Source organism: Eptesicus fuscus, chromosome 12, assembly GCF_027574615.1.
Source record: "Eptesicus fuscus isolate TK198812 chromosome 12, DD_ASM_mEF_20220401, whole genome shotgun sequence".
NCBI lineage: Eukaryota > Metazoa > Chordata > Mammalia > Chiroptera > Vespertilionidae > Eptesicus > Eptesicus fuscus.
Window position 1 is genome coordinate 75,979,883 of NC_072484.1, and position 8,896 is coordinate 75,988,778.

An 8,896-nucleotide genomic window follows, 5' to 3' on the forward strand; every position below is an offset into this window, starting at 1 on the left:
CCCCTATTCTGTGGTGTGATGTCTACAGAGTAAGTAGTGAGTCAGTTGCCACCATGTTGACTTAACTTACACATCTTTCAGTGTTGGGGGCAAAGATGTTCCCCAGGCAGGAACAAGGTAGACAGAGGCAGCTTCTAATGCATAAGCAGCAGGAGCAGAAATTGGAAAGGGAAGCTTGTGAATGTATTTCAGTCACCTCTATGGACTCTCCAAAATGACTAGGGAACATTTGACTGTGGGAGACCAGACCAGATCTGATTCATTTTCCACAGCATACAAGACGACTGAAAACATAACTCCCAGTTATTCTACTCCTCATTCTTCCTTCTCTGAATAATGCCTAGTATCTGTATCACTCACAACACTCCCTCTGAAATACTTCTCTAGTTGACTACTTCCTAGAAAACTTCACCCTCAAAACATCTTTTAGGTTGTGCATTATAGTTTTCTTTCTAAATAGGCAAATCAAGCACATTGTACAAGTTCAAATCATATCAAAAAGTAAATAGTGAAATGTAATCCTTTCCTTCCTCCCCTTTACCTCCTCAGAGGTATCTACTATTACTAATTTCTTATGTACCCTTCCAGAGAAATTCTATGAATATCTTAGACTTTATAATCTCCCTTGACAGCACCAAACATGTACCATAATCATTAGAAAGGGCTTGAGTACATATATGGTGCTTAATAAATATGTATTGATTGCTTGAAAATATATTGTTTCAGTGTTTTTCAGAATCCTAGAATCCCAAGGATAGGAACACCTGCAGAGGTGACAGTCCTGACTCTCGGGGAATACACACAGTCATACACATCAATGCATAGTTTCCCATGGTACTGGGTGCCAAGAGTTAACACTGCTAGGGAATTTAAGATATATTATGCTATGGAGAGTAACAGACCCTGAAAAAGGAAGCTGAGCTCTGGCATTTTACACCTTGCAAAGACAAATGCTTTGCAATGTGTATTAAAAGCACTCTTTGTGATCAAAAGATTTGGCAAGTCACCCAGGATTCTTAAATTCCCCACCATGGCAGAAATCTCATTATGTATAACCTTTTAAGTGGGACCAGAGAAACATTTGCAACTTGATTCTCATTGAGCACAACTTCTACCTGGAAGTGTAACCCAAATGGAGACCAAATGTATATTATTTTTGCATTGGACATATAGTGCCAAGAGCAATGTTCCACTCCATTTTATTCAAGAGACAAGTAGCTCGCTCTCTCTCTCTCTATCTCTCTCTCTTCCACACACACCCACACTAGAGACTTTTATATACTAGCTGGGCAATAATTCTTACACATATGGTCCTGGTGCAAGGGTCTACCATGCAGTCTGACCTCAGTGGAAGTGGGAAATTTCAATTCTTGGGGGTCCTATTGGGCAGGTGTACAGAAATATTCAAGACCAACCCCAAGAGACTTTGTGGTGGTATTTTTTGTGGTTGTTTGTGAATTTATCTTATAATCATCCTAGATTATCTCATATGTTCATGTTATTTTATGGATAGGCCTAGACTTCTGTTCCAAAGTCTGGGCTGCCTCTGCATTCTTTCACTGTAATAGTCTTATGAACCACCAGCAGCTCCTATGTCCAGTGTTAGCTGTTGTACATTTAACATTGAAATAACTATCACAAAAAGTCCCATGCAATGCCATTTTACACATTAAGAAATCAACAATCAAAAAGTGATAAGGCCAAAGGGGAAGGGGCAGAACCACAACCACAAAGTGGGCACTGGGTCGCAAAGAGTTTGAACTGCGGGCAGGCACCGGGGGCCACAGTGGGGTATGATCCAGACTGGCTGTGGGCTTAAGACCCTCAGTGGCTGCACATAGGCCACTCAGATTCAGAAAAGTCCTGAGCACCCTATGGGGCTGGAAGGGGAGCATCTTGTAAAGACACTAGAAGTATAATGCCTCATGAAGGTGATTATGGGAAATGAACCATATCCAGTAGTGATGAGGGTGAGGAGGAAAAGTCCAAACTGGACCACTCATCTACCTCTCTTCTCCCCCGTGTTGGGCAGGGAGCAGCATATGAGCCAAAGCACTTCTGTTCCGAGGCTCGGGAAGCACCCAAGGAGGAAGATGTCCATGGTGAAATTCAGCAACACAGAGGCGGTTTCAAAGGTTTCATCCCCTCAGAGGCAGAAGAATAGTTCCCAGGAAGAGCTGAGTTGGTGTCTCTCCAGTGGTGACGATGATTTACCACCAGAGACGTAGCAGAAGGCGGCTGAGAAAGTGGCAATCAAAGAGGAGAGAGGCTCTCCTTTCCTAAAGGTGGCACTGCCCAGAGCTGGAAATCATAGCCTCCTGCGGGCCACGCCTCCCATAGGACAAAGACCAGTACTGAACATTAGGGGAAGTCCAGGACCCTTGGGACCTGCTGAATAAAGGGAACCCCTTCCAATTCTACCTCACTCGAGTCTCAGGGATTAAGCCAAAGTATAATTCTGGATCCCTCCACATCAAAATATATATTTTTAAAAATAGGTTTTTATTGTTTTCTGAGAGAGGAAGGGAGAGAGAGATAGAAATGTCAATGATGACAATCATTGATGAGCTGCCTCCTGCACAACCCCTACTGGGGATCGAGCCCACAACCTTGGCATGTGCCCTGACTGAGAATCAAACCATGAACTCCTGGTTCATAGGCCGAGGCTCAACCACAGAGCCACTCCTGCTGGGCTCAGAGATATTTTATCTTCTCTGTTTGTGACACTTGTATCTTCAGAACAATATAACTATTGCTTTGCTATGGACTGGCTCATAAAGCAGTATCCACCAGAGTTCAGGAAGAAACCAGTCCTGCTCCTGCATGGTGATAAATAAGAAGACGAGGCTCACTTACCTGCCGAGGCAGAGCCTTATGAAAACATTACTCTCAGCCAGGCAAAGCTGGAATTGCATTTGGAACACACTACATGAAAAGGATGCTACTGCTGTAGAAAGAAGGCCTGCTGGTTGTCATACACACCTCCAACCTCATCCATGCTGACTGGTACCAGAGAAGGCAAGGAATATGGCTGAGCCCCTGGTACCCGTGAATTACCCATTGAACCCACAGATCCAGAGAATCGACAATACGTTTTAAAGTGGATCTCGTCAGCTACTTGATGGCTTATAACACTCCTCCTCTCCAGGAGTGGCTAGACATTATCCAACGACCTTGATCTCAGAAACAAAAGTTGACCTCATTGGATCAATCCCAGGACACTTTCAAGAAAGTAAAACAAAGATCATTGGGGACACTCTAGGCTCAGGAAGCTCCTGAAAGGACATGCCTCATCCATACCTAAAGCAGAGTCTTGGCCCATAGTAGGTCAGTTTTGAAGCACTGGCTCCATGGGGGATGACAAAGCAAAATGGCTGTGTCCTGAGTTTAGAGAGACCTTGGTGACCCAGGGGAAGGAAAGCAGGACGCCAGGTGAAAGTGTCGCTCCTCTCCACGTGATCTATCCATCCTCAGAAAATGTATAGAGCAGCTTAGAAGGGAATCCAGCCAGGGTTCTCTTCCCTATAGCATCCAGACAGTGGAAACCCAGAACTGGCTTCATTCCTATTTTCACAAATGGTCAGCTAAAACGCCTGTCTGCAGCAATGCCATGCCACATATTAAGACTTACAAGAGACCCTGTCCAGACTTCAGTCAGATTGTTTGGTTCCGTGTCACAAGCGCGCCTCTGTCCAAGGCCGCCTAGGGAGTGTTAGAGAAAACCCACGCCCTGATGATGATCGGCTCCTAGTAGCTCAGGGTCCTTTTCCTCTCTCAGCATTTGGCCTGGACAGTTTCAGAGTGAGACAGAAAGTCTTCTCCAGCAGCCAGGAGCTAGCAGCATCCTTTCCTGTGCCGTGCGACCTGCCTCTAGAACTGTATGGAAGTAAAGATCAGCATGGATTTGGAACATTTCTTATATCAAAGCCCCAGATCCACAGCGGGACATGTAGGTCCTGCCCTGAGTGTGGGGAAGCTCCATGAAACTCGAGTGTAAGACATTGAGGCCCAAACATTGGTTGTACTGGGTGTTCACTCCCCTCAAAGTTTTTTTCTGCACCCCCAGGTCACTCTTTGAACATGGATGATAGTCATGATTTTAGAGTTCATTATTAACATTTATTTCTCACTAAAAAAAAATAAAAAAATTATATTTTCTTAATTTTCTTTTCTATGCTGTGTTTTGGAATGAGAGGTATTAAACTTCACAATGTGAAAATAATATTTTAAAAAATGATAAGGCCACTTGTTATGTAGTATACATGTCAGAATTTGTACTCAATTCTTCTAATCCTAAGCAGGAAAATAAATTAATTAAATGGAACCCCTCTTGTGTGTGAACCACTTTATATGTGAATATATCTCTTCCTATGTAGACACATGTGAACCCATATGATTTCATTTAATGTACGTAATGCTAGTCTTCTTCACACTTTACACTTTTATACTGACTCAGTATAAAAGTGTAAAGTGTGAGATAATTAGAGAGATAATTAGAGAGATGTTTTTACTTGATTGTTGTTTTTTTTCTTAGATAACATTTTGAATTTTAGGTAACAGAGGATTAAAGATTTCTTGGATTAGCTGATTTTTTAATTACTTAATAACTTCAACAAATTCTTATTTAGTATGTTCCATTTGCTGGGCATTCAGTGGTGAACTAAAGGGAAAAAAAAGCATCTTTCCTCCTAAATCATATGCTCTAGAAGGACTAGACCAGAAGTTGGAAAACCTTTTCTGTAAAGGGCCAAATAACAAATGTTTCTGGCTTCGTGGGCCATATGGTCTCTGTCACAACTCTTCAACTCTGCCCTTGCAGCATAAAAGCAGGCTCAGACATAAGGGGGAAATGAGTGTGGCTGGATTCCAACAGAAAAGGTAGTTATGAAAACTGAATTTTAATTTCATATAAGGTTTATGTGTCACAAAACATTATTTTTATTTCGATTTTTTAAAAACCTTTGAAAATATAAAAAGCAAGGGCACTTTCTCAACCTGATAAAATCCATTTATGAAAACCCCTTAGCTAACATCATTCTTAAAGTAAAAGAGGGAAAGGTTTCCCACTAAGATCAGGAGCAAGACGTTGATGCCCATTTTACCTCTGCTATTCAACATTGTACTGAAAGTTCTAGCCAGAGCAATTGGCCAACCAAATTACATAGAAAGAGATAAAACTATCTCTATGATCAGATACCATGATTGCATATATAGAAAATCCCCAAGAACACATCCACAAAAAGCTACTACAGCTAATAAACAAATTCAGCAAATGTTTAAGGTACAAGATTAACACACTAAAACCAATTATGTTTCTATACACCTATAGTGAACAATGCAAAAAAGAAATTTAAGAAAGTAATTCATTTATAATAGCCTTCAAAAGAATAAAATACCTAAGAATAAATATAAATATAAAGTCGGGTACAATGAAAGCTGTAAAACTACAATAAAAATTGCTGATAGCAATTTTAAAAAGACATAAATCAATGGAAATATATCCTGTGTTCATGGATTGGAAGATTTAATATTAAGAACTCAACATGATCTACAGATTCAAAGTGATTCCTATCAAAATTACAATGGCCATATTTTTTCAGAATCAGAAAATTCAATTCACAAATTCATAAAAAAAAATTTTTCAGTGGCTCTGAATAGCTAAAACAAAATTGAAAAAGAAGAAGAAAATTACACTCCCTGATTTCAAAACTCACCAAAAAACTAAAGAAATCAAAACAGTATCATACTGGTGTTAGGATAGATATATAGACCAGGCCAATAGAATAGAATTGAGAGTTCAGAAATAAATGCATACAGCTGTGGCCAACTGACTCGACAATTCAACAATAAAATGATAAGCAATCCAAATAGAAATGGGCAAAAAACTTGAAGGGCCATGTACTTCTTTAAGCAAAAAAGATATACAAAGGGCCAGTAAGCACATGAAAAAAAAAAAAATAAAGTGAACATCCTAAGTCATTTTGGTAATGTAAAACAAAAATACTATGAGGTACCACTTTCTTCCCACTAAGATGCCTATAATAACAATAACAAAACTATTGGAAAGTATGTAGAGAAATCAAAATTGTTGTACATTGCTGATGAGGATTTAAAATAGTTCAGCTGCTATGGAAAACAGTTTGGGTACAAAATGTTAAGGGTACAGAATTATCATATAACCCCATAATTCTACTCCTATGTGTATACATAAAATAATTAAAAATATATATTCAAACAAATTCATATATGTGCATATTCATAGTAGGAATTGTTCAAGACAACCAAAAGGTGAAAACAGCTCAAATATCCATGAATGCATAAACGGGTAAACAAATAGTGGTGTGTGTGTCTCTCTGTGTATGTGAGTGTATTTATATTGCATTATATGTATACTAGAGGCCCGGTACACGAAATTCATCCATGGAGGGGATTGTCCCTCAGCCCAGCCTGCACTCTCTTGCAATCTGGGACCCCTCTGGGGATTTCTGACTGCCAGTTTAGGCCAGATCCCACAGGCAGTCAGAAATTTCTCTCCCAACCCAGGACCACTGGCTCCTAACTGCTGGCCTGCATGCCTGCCTGATTGCCCCTAACTGCCTCTGCCTGCCTGCCTGCCTGATGCTCCTAACTGCTTGCCTGCCTGCCTGATCATCCCTAACTGCCTCTGCCTTGGCACCTGTATCCGGGACCCAGACTTCTCTCTTCCAGCCAGCTGCAGGCAACAGGGACCCAGGCTTCCCTCCCTCTGGCTGGCTGCAGGCAACCAGGGCCCGGGCTTCCCTCCCTCTGGCCAGCCACAGGCACCTGGGACACAGGACCTGGGCTGGCTTTGCCTGGGCAGGCACCTGGGACCACAGGCAGCTTCCCTGCCTCCAGCCCAGGCCCCAGGCACCCAGGACCACAATTGCAGGCAGTTTTCCTGCCTCCAGGTCAGTTTCCTCACCTCCAGGTCAGCTTCCCCCAGGCCTGGCCCGGCTTTATCTGGAAGGACATCGGATGTCCAGAAGACATCCAGTCTATCCGGTCTAATTAGCATATTACCCCTTTATTAGTATAGATATTCCATTATATATATTTCTCATTATCTATACATGAATTATCTTTCATTATGTAATGGAAAATATATATTTAATGGCATATGTATATTATATTTAACATAAAAAAGAAATGAAGTAGTGATATGCTACAATGTGGATGAGCCTCAATGCAACATTGTCAGATATTGTATGAAATAGTTATAGATAACTATATGGAGACAAAATTGAGATTGGTGATTACTAGGGGCTATAGGGAGGGGAGAATAGGGAGCAACTGTTTAATGGGTATTGGGTTTTACCTAGGAATATTGGAAATGTGTTGGGACTAGATAGTGGTGGCAGATGCACAGTGTTGTGAATGTATTAGTTACCACCAAATAGTTCATTTGAAATGGTTAGTTTTATGTTACGTGAATTTACCTCAATACGTTATTCTTTTAAATGTGCTGACCCCTGATTAGATCAATGGCAGTTAAATTTGTAGTATATTAAAATCACCTTGGGAGCTTTTGAAAATGCCAATTACAGGCTATACTCAAGGCAATTAAATCAGAATCTCTAGATTTTGGATACAGAAATCAGTATCTATTACAGTATACCAGTGTATAATCAAACTTGGAAATAAGTAGTCTACACCAGTGATTCATAAATGTTATTCTGGGACCAGTTACATTAGCATAACCTGGATACTTGCTAGAAATACAGTCACAGGTCCCATCCCAGACCAGCTGAATCAGAAACTCTAGGGGAAAAGCCAAGCATATTGGTATTTTAACAAGACCTCAAGATGATGCTGATGCAACCTCAAGTTTGAGAAACATTAGTCACTCTAGAGTCTACCTTGTCTTCATCTTTGATGTGCATAGCAATTTCCTGGGGATCTTTTTAAAGTGGGAATTGAGAGGACAGGACCTGAGGACAAATAAAGTATCAGTTAATAGGTTTTTGTTTTTGTTTTTTTAACTCTCTTCAGTGTTTCCAATATACAACCAAGGTTAAGAACCACTGGTCTAGATTGAGAAACAAACATTAAGCAAATAATGGTACAATTAATCAGTTAATCACAATTGTGAATGTTTTCATTTATTTCTTTAGATTGTTGTAATCAACATTTGAATTAGAGTTACTTAGTGCCTACTTAAAATATGTGCTAGCTTTTAGGAGAAATGTGTTTAATAAAATCTTATACTTGCCCTCAAGGGTTTAGAGTCTCCGAGTGAGATTAGAAAGTGGACACAGTATAATAAATGCTAAGGCTTTGATCGGAAGAAGGGTTATCAAAATTTTTTGTCCTTTATTTGGTTGGCCAGCTTTTATTATATGGTAATTACAATATAGATCTGTAAGTAGATCATAGGCTTTCAAAATTGGAAAGCATTTTATAGATTATGGGATTTAAAACTTTATTATTTGGTACCTTTAGATAGGAATAGAGGGACTTGTTGGTGCATCAGTGGCTGTTGGAGAAGAAAGGAGGTAGAGGGGAAAAATAAAAGAAAAAAGGAAAGGCAACAAGATGGTGATACTTGGGTTCTTTATGTCCTTCTACCGAGATGAAATCTCCACTGCCCTATGTTATGAAGGGCACCCTTACTGAAATCTGCTTAAATTTGGGTTGATTTTCAAAGAAAAAGCTTAAATATATAAAACACTAATAATAGAGTAATATGCGAATTGGCCAGGACACCATCACATAATGACCAATCGGGACGGGGGCAGGGCCTCAGTGGAGAGCTCTCAGCACAACTGTGCCAGGGGTCCAAAGGGTGAGGAGAGGAAGGGAGAGCAGATAAGCATTTAGGGGGATCAGGCCAGGAGGGGAGAGTAGATAGGCAGTTAGGGGAATCAGGCCAAGAGGG

General features: G+C 40.5%; 1 pseudogene; it reads left to right on the forward strand.

Moving 5' to 3' along the window:
• The first annotated feature begins 1,918 nt into the window (after positions 1 to 1,918).
• On the forward strand, positions 1,919 to 3,953 carry LOC103303894 (tyrosyl-DNA phosphodiesterase 1-like; annotated as a pseudogene).
• Positions 3,954 to 8,896: the final 4,943 nt, after the last annotated feature.